This window comes from Haliotis asinina, chromosome 4 (assembly GCF_037392515.1).
Source record: "Haliotis asinina isolate JCU_RB_2024 chromosome 4, JCU_Hal_asi_v2, whole genome shotgun sequence".
In the NCBI taxonomy this organism is placed as follows: Eukaryota; Metazoa; Mollusca; class Gastropoda; order Lepetellida; family Haliotidae; genus Haliotis; species Haliotis asinina.
This window is the reverse complement of record NC_090283.1, coordinates 35,453,382-35,466,714: the sequence shown is the minus strand read 5'-3', so window position 1 is coordinate 35,466,714 and position 13,333 is coordinate 35,453,382. Positions and strand designations below refer to the sequence as shown.

Genomic DNA, 13,333 nt, shown 5'->3' with positions numbered 1-13,333 from the left:
TGACTTGAAAGCAGCCCAGAATTAGAAATCTTTGCTGTGACCCTAGGATGCCCTTTGGATGTATGAAGCCTACGGCCACCGAACATCAGTAACTTAAAAAGTAATATTTCCAACTGTATATGTAGATATGCCAATTAAATATACCAACAATCCTTGAATCATGTAAACATGCAATGAGTAATGGCAGGCAAATACATGTTTCAAGCACAGATACTGATAACACACTCAGCTTGATAATAAAACTGCATCACATCAAACACAATATGCACAACTCACCTCAATTCTTAAAACAATCACTCGGTCTTCAGGCTTCACCTGTAACATGCAAAGAGAATTCCTGATGTCGAATTTTTATAACTGCTAAACAGGTTTCCTGCTAACTAGTATGGGGTATATCTCATCAGTGGTCACATGACCAGTCATGTGACACAGCAGGATATGAGTCACAAACTTAAGGATGAAGTATGTGCTTTTCACTATTACGTAACACATTGACTGTACTTGATGTTTAAATATCAGAATAAACTGACAAACTCAAATAAACCTCACAACAAAGTTTAGGTCTAGAATCTTGAATTGCATCAATATTATTTAACCATATATATACTTATAACCATATATACTATGTGGGACTAATTTCTTCAGGCTATACATAAACTGAGTCAGTTGAAATTTACAACAATGTTTTGTGTCTTCAGTTGGGTAAAGAATATTTGTAATGAGACAGACAGAACAAAGCCCCTTCAGATGAGTGTCTGGTACAGATGAAAGAGGGTGTAATGACGTGTCATGTCTGCTGGCTATGTCTGTGTCACCTCTGTTGTGAGTAACAGATTAGTGCATCACCTCACTGCTTCACACTCACCAAACAACAAACACTGCTACTCTCAGTTTTAGATTCATACATACAGGGCACAAAATTTGGAGGTTACATGTGACAAAAACTATCAAAAAAGTAAAGCTTACAGACAGATTTCTTAACTGTGAGTATATGAGCACAAACAAAACATATTCAATGTCATTCAAACCAATATATATATGACATAATTGGAATAATAATAATAATGTCATTCCAACATGCACTACAGTGTAAATATCAACTACATAGCAAAAACATACACCACAAACTGTGGTATCTTGAAACAGACACAACACTCCTTCACCCTGCCTTCTACCCCACTTCACCCTGCCTTCTCCTTCCCTCCTTCACCCTGCCATCTCCTTCCTTTCTTCACCCTGCCATCTCCTTCACCCTTCACCCTGCCATCTCCTTCCCTTCTTCACCCTGCCATCTCCTTCATCCTTCACCCTGCCATCTCCTTCCCTTCTTCATCCTGCCTTTTCCCTCCTTCCTTCACCCTGCCTTCTCCTTCCCTCCTTCACCCTGCCTTCTTCCTTCCTTCACCCTGCCTTTTCCCTCATTCACCCTGCCTTCTTCCCTCCTTCACCCTTCCTTTTTCCCCACTTCACCCTGCCGTCTTCTTCCCTCCTTCACCCTGCCTTCTTCCTTCCTTCACCCTGCAGTCTCAATCACTCTACCTTCTTTCCTTCTTCACCTGCCTTCTTCCCTCCTTCACCCTGCCTTCTCCCTCCCTCCTTCACCCTGCCTTCTCCTTCCCTCCTTCACCCTGCCTTCTTCCTTCCTTCACCCTGCCTTCTCCTTCCTTCCTTTACCCTACCTTCTTCCCTCCTTCACCCTGCCTTCTTCCCCTTCACCCTGCCTTCTCCTTCCCTCCTTTTTCCCATCTTTTTTCCTCCACCCTGCCTTCTTCCCCCTTCACCCTGGTTTATCCTTCCCTTCTTCACCCTGCCTTCTCCTTCTTCTTCCCATCTTTTTCTCCTTCACCCTGCCTTCTCCTTCCCTCCTTCACCCTGACTTCTCTCTCCATCATGCCTTCTCCTTTGATCCTTCACTCTGCCTTCTCCCTCCCTCATCCACCCTGACTTCTCTCTCCTTCCCCCACACTCCTTCCCCCACATTTTCCCTCCCACATCCACCCTGCCTTATCCTTCTCTCATTCACCATGCCTTCTCCTTCCCTCCTTTTCCCTGTTTTTTCCATTCTCTTTCACCCTGCCAACACTACCAACTCCTTCCTTCATTCATCTAACTTCTCCCTCAGTTCCCTAATTCCTCTCTTGGTCAGTCAACCCCCTCCCTCACCCTGCTGTCTCCTTCCCTCCTCAACCAAACACCTCCTTTGGTCACCTCCTCCCCTCCACCCTGTGCTGTCTCCCCTCCTTCACCCAACACCTCCCTTGCTCCATCACCGCACTCTGTGACTAACAATTACACACATATATCCTGCACATTGCTTCAATGAATCACACACAGACATAATGTAATGCACCATCCTCCCTGCACCCAACCCAATCACTGGGTCCTTGTAGCAAATTATTTTCTGTGACATCATGTCTGACCAGAGCATACAAGATCAATTTGTACATGCAGCGCTATTTGGCTAAATTATAACTGGCCGCCAGTATTAGCAAGCAGGTGCAAGGGTCGTTGGGGACAGACATTAAGACGGCAGACGCCAGAGCTAACCACGAAAAAAACATGTCAATCAAGAACATATTAGAGAGCGCAGATGACAGTAACTACTAACTGCACTGTCACAGGCGATGGGCCATTAGGCTAACTGGGGAAGGGGAAGGAGGGAGGCTTAGAAGTTGAGAAAAGGAAAACATGGGAAAATCAGAGCCAATACCATGGCACAAACATTTGATAACCAGGGCTAATCACATGACACAAACATGTGGTAACTAGAGCCAATAACCTGACACAAACATTTGATAACCAGGGCTAATAACAAGACATAAACATGTGGTAACCAGGGCTAATGACATGAAACAAACATGTGGTAACTAGAGCCAATGACCTGACACAAACATTTGATAACCAGGCCCAATACCATGATGCAAACATGTGATAACCAAAGCAAATAACATGACACAAAGATGTGGTAACCAGTGCAAATAACATGGCACAAAGATGTGGTAACCAGTGCTAATAACATGACACAAAGATGTGGTAACCAGTGCAAATAACATGGCACAAAGATGTGGTAACCAGTGCCAATAACATGACACAAAGATGTGGTAACCAGTGCAAATAACATGGCACAAAGATGTGGTAACCAGTGCCAATAACATGACACAAAGATGTGGTAACCAGTGCAAATAACATGGCACAAAGATGTGGTAACCAGTGCTAATAACATGACACAAACATGTGATAACCAGGGCCAAAAACATCACACAACCATGTGATAACCAGGGCCAATAACATGACACAACCATGTGGTAACCAGGGCCAAAAACATGACACACATTTCATAACATTACACAAATGTAATGGAGAACAACAGCAGCTTGAATTATTACATCCTTATACCCAAAATATGCCACCAGCATTTAAAGTATCCTTGAACTGCCCACACAGGTGGAGTGATCATTCTTCAATATGATATGCTGATGCCCTTGTAGTTTCATTATCACCCTGCTACTACAGCCTGCATACAATGACAACTGTGTCATTGTGATTTTAGATATCTCCAATGGTGGTTAGATATCTCCAATGGGACCATTACAACATCATTAAATAGTCTAGTCTATGGCAGAGAAAACATAACATAAGAAGACTATGGTATCTTCCACGCTCTTCTATGCCCACACTTATACAGGAACGGTGTTACACATCAGTATTCTCAGTCTCATTTCTATGTGAGGAGGTGACACTCCTGAGCATTGGTACTTAAATGAAATATGGGGTGTATCCAAAGTACACACGAGGAACGTGAATGTCTGGGAAATATACATGACTTGGTATACAGATGCTAACTCTCCGATGTGCATTCAGTTGTTGAGCAGCATACTCAGCTGCTGGGCACCACAGTTAGCTGTTGGGGAGCACAGTCCATTGTTGGGCAGCACAGTCAGTTGTTGAAGAGCACAGTCAGCTGTTGGGCAGCACAGTCAGCTGTTGAAGAGCACAGTCAGCTGTTGGGCAGCACAGTCAGCTGTTGAAGAGTGCAGTCAGCTGTTGGGTGGTACAGTTAGCTGTTGGGCAGCACAGTCAGTTGTTGGGCAGCACAGTCAGTTGTTGGGGAGCGCAGTCAGCTGTTAGGCAGCACAGTCAGCTGTTGGGTAGCACAGTCAGCTGTTGGGTGGCACAGTTAGCTGTTGGGCAGCACAGTCAGCTGTTGGGCAGCACAGTCAGTTGTTGGGGAGCGCAGTCAGCTGTTAGGCAGCACAGTCAGCTGTTGGGTGGTACAGTTAGCTGTTGGGCAGCACAGTCAGCTGTTGGGCAGCACAGTCAGTTGTTGGGCAGCGCAGTCAGCTGTTAGGCAGCACAGTCAGCTGTTCGGCAGCACAGTCAGCTGTTGGAGAACGCAGTCAGCTTTTGGGTGGTACAGTCAGTCGTTGGGCAGCACAGTCTGCGGCTGGGCACCACAGTCAATTGTTGGGTAGCAGAGTCAGTTGTTGGGGAACACAGTCATCTGCTGGGCAGCACAGCTAGCTGTTGGGCAGCACAGTCAGCTGTTGGGCAGCGCAGTCAGGTGTTGGAGAGCGCAGTCAGCTTTTGGGTGGTACAGTCAGTCGTTGGGCAGCACAGTGTGCGGCTGGGCACCACTGTCAATTGTTGGGCAGCAGAGTCAGTTGTTGGGGAACGCAGTCAGCTGTTGGGCAGCGCAGGCAGCTGTTGGGTTGTAAATTCAGTCATTTGGAGGTGCAGTCAGTGGCTGGGCAGCACAGTCAATTGTTGGGCAGCACAGTCAGTTGTGTGTGCTGGGGGTGGGGATTGGCACAGTCAGCTTTGGGTGGGCACCACAGTCAGCTGTTGGGCAGCATGGTCAGCTGTTGGGGAGCATGGTCAGCTGTTGGGCTGTACAGCCAGCTTTTGGGCAGCACGGTCAGTTGTTTGGCAGCATAACAAGCATTTTGTGTGTTTGTAGCAGCCAGCAGACTATGTTGTAAGCATCCATCTGTATACTGACAAGCACTGGAACTGGATTTAGTATTTCATTAAAAAAATATGTGTGTTCTAATCAATCTTCAACACCACAACTGTTACTACCTCTTATTAATCTTTTCCATATATTTTCCATATTGTGCCATACCTATCTAAGATATGGGAAATACTGCATTTAAAGCAGATACAAATATACATATCAATAAATGGCAACAATGTGAATGCAGGGCCACCATAATGCCACAGAGCATCTAGGAAACAACAGAAAGGTGAAAATAAAAACATTCTTTGTACAATGATAGAAAGTCATATCATATGACAATGTTTCCACGACAACGAGAACTGACTGTAGAGAAATAGCAGTTACAAACGTCATTAGTTATTGCAAGGTAAATTTAGGAGCAGTGAAGTCGGAATTTTAATAAGACTCAAATAGCAGCATCTGCGAAAGACATAGATCATTGTCTGACTGGCAATGCCACGTAACAGTGTCGGGTATCATGGAAGCTAGCCTGCTGCAGTCTGGGCCAGCTGCTCTTCAGTGTTAAATAATGGAGACCCAGACAGCAGAGAATGCTGCAAGAAGCAACAGTTTATAGCATACCTTTGCAGAGTATGCGTGCATAGTTGTCCAATCATAAAACACACAAGAGACTAGCATCTCTTAACAGTTTCACAAAGTATGCTCAAAGGCAATTTCATATTAATATTACCTATTCTGACCAAATAGACATGCAGGTATAAAACAGTGAACAGGTTCTGAAAATACATTCTCGTCAACATTAGGGTGCAAGGCTTCAGTATAGTGACAGTATGTGACATATGCCAGCTTTCAGTTGGGAGATAGTGTGTTTGTGATATATGCAACGTTTCAGTATAGGGACAATGTCGGTGGTATATACCAGGTTTCGGTATAGGAACAGTGTTTCTGTGGTATAAATCTGGTTTCAGTATAGGGACAGTATGTCTGTGGTATATGTCAGGTTTCAGTATAGGAACAGTGTGTCTGTGATATATGTCAGGTTTCAGTATAGGGACTGTGTGTATGGTATGAGGTTTCAGTATAGGGACAGTGAGTCTAAGGTATATGTCAGGTTTCAGTATAGGGACAGTGTGTCTGTGGTGTATGTCAGGTTTCAGTATAGGGACAGTGTGTCTGTGGTATATGTCAGGTTTCAGTACAGAGACAGTGTGTCTGTGGTATATGTCACGTTTCAGTATAGGGACAGTGTGTCTGTGGTACATGTCAGGTTTCAGTATAGGGACAGTGAGCCTAAGGTATAATTGTCAAGTTTCAGTATAGGGACAATGTGTCTGTGGTATATGTCAGGTTTTAGAATAGGGACAGTGAGTCGAAGGTATAATAATTGTCAGGTTTCAGTACAGGGACAGTGTGTCTGTGGTATATGTCAGGTTTCAGTATAGGGACAGTGTGTGTATGGTATGAGGTTTCAGTATAGGGACAGTGAGTCTAAGGTATATGTCAGGTTTCAGTATAGGGACAGTGTGTCTAAGGTATATGCCAGATTTCAGTATAGGGACAGTGTTTCTGTGGTATATGTCAGGTTTTAGAATAGGGACAGTGTGTCTGTGGTATATGTCAGGTTTCAGTATATGGACAGTGTCTCTGTGGTATATGTCAGGTTTCACTATAGGGACAGTGTGTGTGTGTGGTATATGCCAGGTTTCAGTACAGAGACAGTGAGTCTAAGGTATATGCCATCTCCATCTGGAGATCATTTGACTGTGGTTTCCTGCAATATTTCATTTTGGGGACAGGGTATCTGGGGTATAAGAGAGGTTTCAGTCTGGGGACAATGTGTTATCTGGGATATAAGCAAGGTTTCAGTCTGGGGACAGTGTGTCTGGTATATGCGGGATTACAATTCTAGGATGGTATGAAGGCAATTCATGCCAAATTTCCAATGACTGTAACGGTGGCAACATTGTGAAACTCCATGACATAACTACTGTACAGGCGATGGATTTTTCACATCTGTATACACAGCAAATGATTTCTTGTCAATCAATGTAATATAATGTATCAATTAACTCGTCTATTTGTACTGCAATCAAGTCATTTACTGAATGTGGCAAGCTGAGCGATGGAGTGTAATTGTTATGGGCTAATGATGTAACTGTTTGAAGATGCAGATATAATAACCTGACCTGAACAGTTGGAGCTGAGGCCACACACACCAACTATGTGGCAATCATAATACAAATCAATTGTCCACGCACAGATACAATCTCAGTACATCAAAGAATCATTATAATGGTCACCTAATGATACTCGATTATACAATTATATGTATTGTGACCTATCCCCTGACCTCCTATTATTCACACATGAACAAGATCAGGCTTCTGGAGAGTCTCCTGAATGTGGATGTTGGAGCTCAACAAAGCACAATATTCATTACCATTTCATAACAATTTATGTGGATGTTTGATGATTGTGGAAGAAAGACTATGACTGACAATAATGTGCTGTTAAGATTAGGCTCTATGGGAAACACAGGTGCAAACAATGGGACACTTCAGTACATGGATGAATGACAAGAACAGATCACATCTTTCTTCAGTAACTTGATAATTGTTATTACACTTTTTCTTTAGTTATATTTTAAAAAATTGTGCATCGATACCTTACACAAATGTACATGCATGTGTAGATATGTGACTGCATAGTCTGTCTGTACCTGACAATCAGGCTATGCAGTGACATATCTACACATGCATGTACATTTGTGTAAGGTAAGGATCAAGTGCAGATGTACTTGTGGATAAAGACAAACTATGCATCTGTGCACATACACTTGAGGGTAGAGACAAGCTGTGTATTCAGAAGATATACATCCAGGTACAGACAGACTATGCAGTCACACATATACTTGAGGGTAGAGACAAGCTGTGTATTCAGAAGATATACATCCAGGTACAGACAGACTATGCAGTCACACATATACTTGAGGGTAGAGACAAGCTGTGTATTCAGAAGATATACATCCAGGTACAGACAGACTATGCAGTCACACATATACTTGAGGGTAGAGACAAGCTGTGTATTCAGAAGATATACATCCAGGTACAGACAGACTATGCAGTCACACATACACTTGAGGGTAGAGACAAGCTGTGTATTCAGCAGATATACATCCAGGTACAGACAAACTATGCATCTGTGCACATACACTTGAGGGTAGAGACAAGCTGTGTATTCAGAAGATATACATCCAGGTACAGACAGACTATGCAGTCACACATATACTTGAGGGTAGAGACAAGCTGTGTATTCAGAAGATATACATCCAGGTACAGACAGACTATGCAGTCACACATACACTTGAGGGTAGAGACAAGCTGTGTATTCAGCAGATATACATCCAGGTACAGACAAACTATGCATCTGTGCACATACACTTGAGGGTAGAGACAAGCTGCGTATTCAGAAGATATACATCCAGGTACAGACAGACTATGCAGTCACACATATACTTGAGGGTAGAGACAAGCTGTGTATTCAGAAGATATACATCCAGGTACAGACAGACTATGCAGTCACACATATACTTGAGGGTAGAGACAAGCTGTGTATTCAGAAGATATACATCCAGGTACAGACAGATTATGTAGTCACACATGTACTTGAGGATAAAACAGAATGAGTATTCCCACACATGTATGTTACAGTGAATGTGTAAAATTAGGGATTTCATGTATTCCCTAAAAGAGTCAGGGATATCATGTACGTATTCCCTGGCAGTTCAAGGGATTTCATGAAATTACTGAAATATTGCCTTAGGGATTTCATGAACCCCCTGCCAGCCTTTGATATAGAGAACACCAAATTGATAATGCGCTTATAGCGTACATGCTGATATGTTATATTTACTGGGACAAGATAAGACTGTTATGACACCAGCTAGTTCCCTTCAGTCCCACTTAAAGGCATTTACAGCATCCCAGTTTACATTGGTTAGGACCACGGAACAGTTCTGGAAAACCTGAGGACCACAATTCGAAATCACAGCAGTCTAGAGAGACACTTTTTTATTCATTCAAATCAGCAGAGACAAACATACAAAATAAATAATGAAACTAGAACAAAATAAGACAGAAGTTCATATGGGTAGGCAGTACATACACAGGCGATTCCATTAATATTATGCTGGGAATATATGCAATAGTGATGACCATTTTCTGTCCAAAAGTAATATTTCGATATTTTTATTGGTCATGCACTTTTCTGTCTTGTAAGTATCACCCAGTGTTTGATATATGTATCCAGTGATAACTAAAGTGATGACTATTTTCATGCTCAGAGTTTAACTTGGAACAGATTGTGCCTTTTGCCTTGTCACATCTTTTGTAGAGAGCAGACACAGGACAAACATAAATTGTGAAAGCGTGAACAAACCTTTGAGGATATCAGATTTCACACCTATTCATGATTTGCATTAGCTTGATTGTGATGGATAACCACACCAAGAATATTCCTCAAGTACTGTCATTAACAAGTCGGAATGTCATCAGTAAATTATCAAATTTTTCAACTCCTAGGAACGGTGGTTGAAATTAGACTCAACAGTGACTTGTATTACTATAAAGCCACAAATGTTAATTTCACACATTCACTGATATCATAGCAGGGAATGTGTGTAAGGGAACACAATGTACGACAGTAATTTCATGAAATCCCTTGAAATTTTAGGGAATATGAGGGGCATTCATTTATGATATCCCGACCCAGTTCTGGTTTTCACACGTGGCTGAAACTTCATGTGAGTAATGACACGTATGTCTGTGGGTTGTGGTAATTTTCAGCAGTGAACTATGAAAGCTCTTTCATTGACAAGTGTTATATTGAAGTAAGGTGTGACAATGGAGCCAGTTGAGTACCAAGCGCTGATCAAGTTTTTGTATTTGAAAGGTTGCACACCAAACTGGACCTCTGATGAAATGAAAGCAACCTCTGGGAGGATGCTCCATTGTATGACATAGTTAAAGGTCACATGCAACCAAAAAATCAAACATAATTAAAACACATTTATCACTTATTCATGACATATAATATACATTGCTGCTTTTAAAAAAACAAATAAACAAAATTATAAGCGTACAATCGCGATTCAAAAGTGCAATATTTTGTACTTGGGCTTACTTCCCCCGAAACGAAGTCATCGGGAGACCGAACCAAGTCATAGCGGGTGGATATCCACTCAAGTGTAACAGCGGCTTCTGATTGGCTGTTTCATTTGCTGATATGCTGAGGGTTCATTGTGTGTACAGAAAGATGATCTGTTTGATGAGCATTTTAGAAGTATAGCTAGTCACAAGAAAGTAAGATTCTTTATGGATAACAACTTCTTTTTGTGTACTTGATGCGTCGTTTCAGTATGGATTCATACACAGTTATCAAACAAAATCATACACACTAAAAGAAGTCGTTATTCATGAAGAATGTATATAGAGATGTTGGGTTTTGAAAATGCATGTTCTCTGAATTTGTGCTCGATCCAATCAAAAATCATGTCAGTAGATATGGTAAACTACTGAGTGGCTGGAATCTGCCATTCGTCCAAGTACAAAGCAGGACCTGAAACTGACAAGAGTTTGCACCAGTTTCCGTCAGATCCAGTCATCCGAAAAAAAGTGAATGTAGTTTGTTTGCAACCCACAGACATAAAAACATGTCATGTGTATCACACGTGCCTAATTACATAATGTGGCAGAGACGGGACTGGGGTGCACGAGTCATAAATCAACTTATTTTCTTTATGTCGTATAGTCTGATAGGTGTTAAGTTCAAATTGCACGTGGTCAATGATTGAAGCTGTGTACTCCATGCTGTCTTTAACAGACAGGCAGACAGACATATAGGTGTGAATAAACCAGACACTGAGCTTTCTCTGTGACAGAGACTGCTTACCACAATCAACAAGTTGTTTTACGTAACGAGTAGATTATTTACTTGTTTGTGTACACAACCAAGATTAGACTACTGCTCACGACCTCAGACGCTGGGCATGCATACTGTTTCAAGCTCCGCGAACCTATTCACTGCGCATGCGTTATGGACGCAGCGCAGCACAGCTGTTGAAACCAGTTTTCCCCCCAGCGCTGGGGGGAATTTAGTGAAACGTTTGAACTCCGATTTCGCGGGCTTTTCTTTCATCGCTTTTTTTCCAACTTTATAGGTTGAATTGGCATTTTTTATGATTTGTTTCGGTAAGTGCACACCGAAAGGTACCAGAATCTGCAAAGTTGTGTTTTACGTTGCATGTGACCTTTAAGCATTGGCATCTCCAGGTTAAAAGTGTGTGCAAAATCTGTTGCAACTGCTCCTATTCCTGATCAACCTCATTCAGAGATTGATGAAGACACTGTCAGTCAAGTGGAGACTGCCATGTTTCACTGTTTGTCAGTAAGCCCAAGATGACCTAATCCTCCTCTGTAAATTACCAATCCAACTTAAAAAGAAATGAAAGCGAAGGTCTTAATTTAAGATGAAGATAAATGTCAACAAAAGCATGTCCAGTCGACCTCTCTTGATATCTGGCCCTGTAGTTGTTCAAACACACAAGCATTTTCAAGACTGACTTTGACCTTCACATGAATGTCATAGTGTATGAAAAATGAAAGAAAATAGTAATAAAGTAATTGCTTACTGAAGTCTTGAGAGTCTATGAAGAAAATCCAGTGACCTGTTCTTGACATATCTCCCTACCAATCTTAACATGCAGTTCAAAAATCTTCAAAGTGTTTCCATGTCCTTGAAAATGATGTGAAGGTCACCAAAATCGTCTGGACCTGGCGCTTTTCCCTAGATGGAACTCAAATATGAAGAAAAAATCCAGTGAAGTTTTCTTGAGATGTCTCAGGTTAACATGCTGAAATATTCAGAGTGTTGTTGTGACCTTGAAAATTATGTAAAGGTCACCCAAATTGACTCGGCCCCTAGTCTTCTCTGGATGAAGCTTGATGTCAAATATGATGCGAATCTAGTGAACAGCTATTAAGGTATTATGCAGAAGGCTTAACATGCAGCTTAACATGCTGAAATCTTCAAAGTGTCACCATGATCTTGAAAAGTAAGTGATGGTCACCTAAATCGACTGGGCCTGCACCTTCCCTAGACAAAGCTTGGTGCTAAATATGAAAAAATCTAGTGAAGGTTCTTGCGATATCTCGCTAACAAGGGTAAAAAATTAAAGTCCACTTGTGACCTTGAAATGAAGGTCAAGGTCGTCCAATCTGACTGGGACCTTTCTTATGTTGTGATAAACCTAGGTACCAGATATGAAAAGTTTCTAGTCTACAGTTCTTAAGATATTCCAATTTGTATAGACGTGGGATGCATCGAGCCAAATACTATATCCCCATCTTCGCACTAAACATGTGGCTGGGATAATAAATATGTTTACAGTACATCAACTGACAGTTCACCTCATATATTCCCAATGCCGTAACAACACAGCTGTATGTATTCCCAGTCTACTGACATCACTTCTAGCTTGGGGAAAACACATGCCTCATGCAGCATACTTCGATAGAGAAAGTTGCATGAATGCAGCTATGTTAAAAAAATTAAAAGCATTAGACTTGGGAAAACACATTTGCAATACAACTTCAAAAAGCCAGTATAAGCCCATAGCTATCATAACTGGGCTGCAAGCAGTTCTCACTTAGACACATTGACCTTCCATCTCAGCCATGAATATCCATGATGATTATGTCAGTAAAGTTTCATCAAAGTCCACACACAGATGCACCAGAGTGAGAACACGCACTCCGTGTGGCATCCTCCCAACAACCATGACATAACATAAGATAAGATAAGATAAGATAAGATATTTTATTGCATGACGTTCCATTAAGGATCAGTGGCAATATTCTATACACTACAAATATAAACATAAAGATACAATGTTACATAAATATACATAGATGATCCTTATCATACCAGTTAGAGGCTATATGCTACATATGTCGGGTACATAGTGAGACACAAGAAAACAAATATGATATAATGTATATAACAATGGCCTAGGGTGATCAAGAAGTGTTCTATATTTGTTTGAAATTATATATATTGTTAGACACTGTTGTGGTGTCAGAAGTATGTGCTTTTTGTCTTGGTCACATTGAACTGAGGATAGCAATTACCACAAAACTGTTTAATAATAAGCTTTCAGTGAACAACAAGTATGTTCTAAATTTAAAAAATTCAGACTAAGCAGACAGTGAAAACAAGAATGGTGGTTGTGGCGTAATATATGTAAGTGCCAGTTTGTTTAGTTGGCTCATATGTGTCCGGATAAATTTCTAGGACATCATGTAATGTCCACAGCAAAGG

The 13,333-nt window shown here is 41.5% G+C and overlaps 2 protein-coding genes across 3 annotated transcripts in view; one reads left to right on the top strand and one right to left on the bottom strand.

Annotated features, from left to right (window-relative positions):
• The window catches only part of LOC137281516 (muscleblind-like protein 1), a 100,096-nt gene extending 99,691 nt beyond the window's left edge, over positions 1-405 (bottom strand). The window contains exon 1 of one of the 2 annotated variants that reach the window (XM_067812790.1): positions 277-405. The gene's annotated coding sequence lies outside the window, so the exon portion shown is untranslated. The remainder of the gene's footprint in view (positions 1-276) is intronic. The other variant, XM_067812785.1, reaches the window with a different exon arrangement.
• Positions 1-13,333, top strand: part of LOC137280911 (uncharacterized) — a 78,880-nt gene that overhangs the window by 13,296 nt on the left and 52,251 nt on the right. The gene's annotated exons all lie outside the window — the stretch shown is intronic.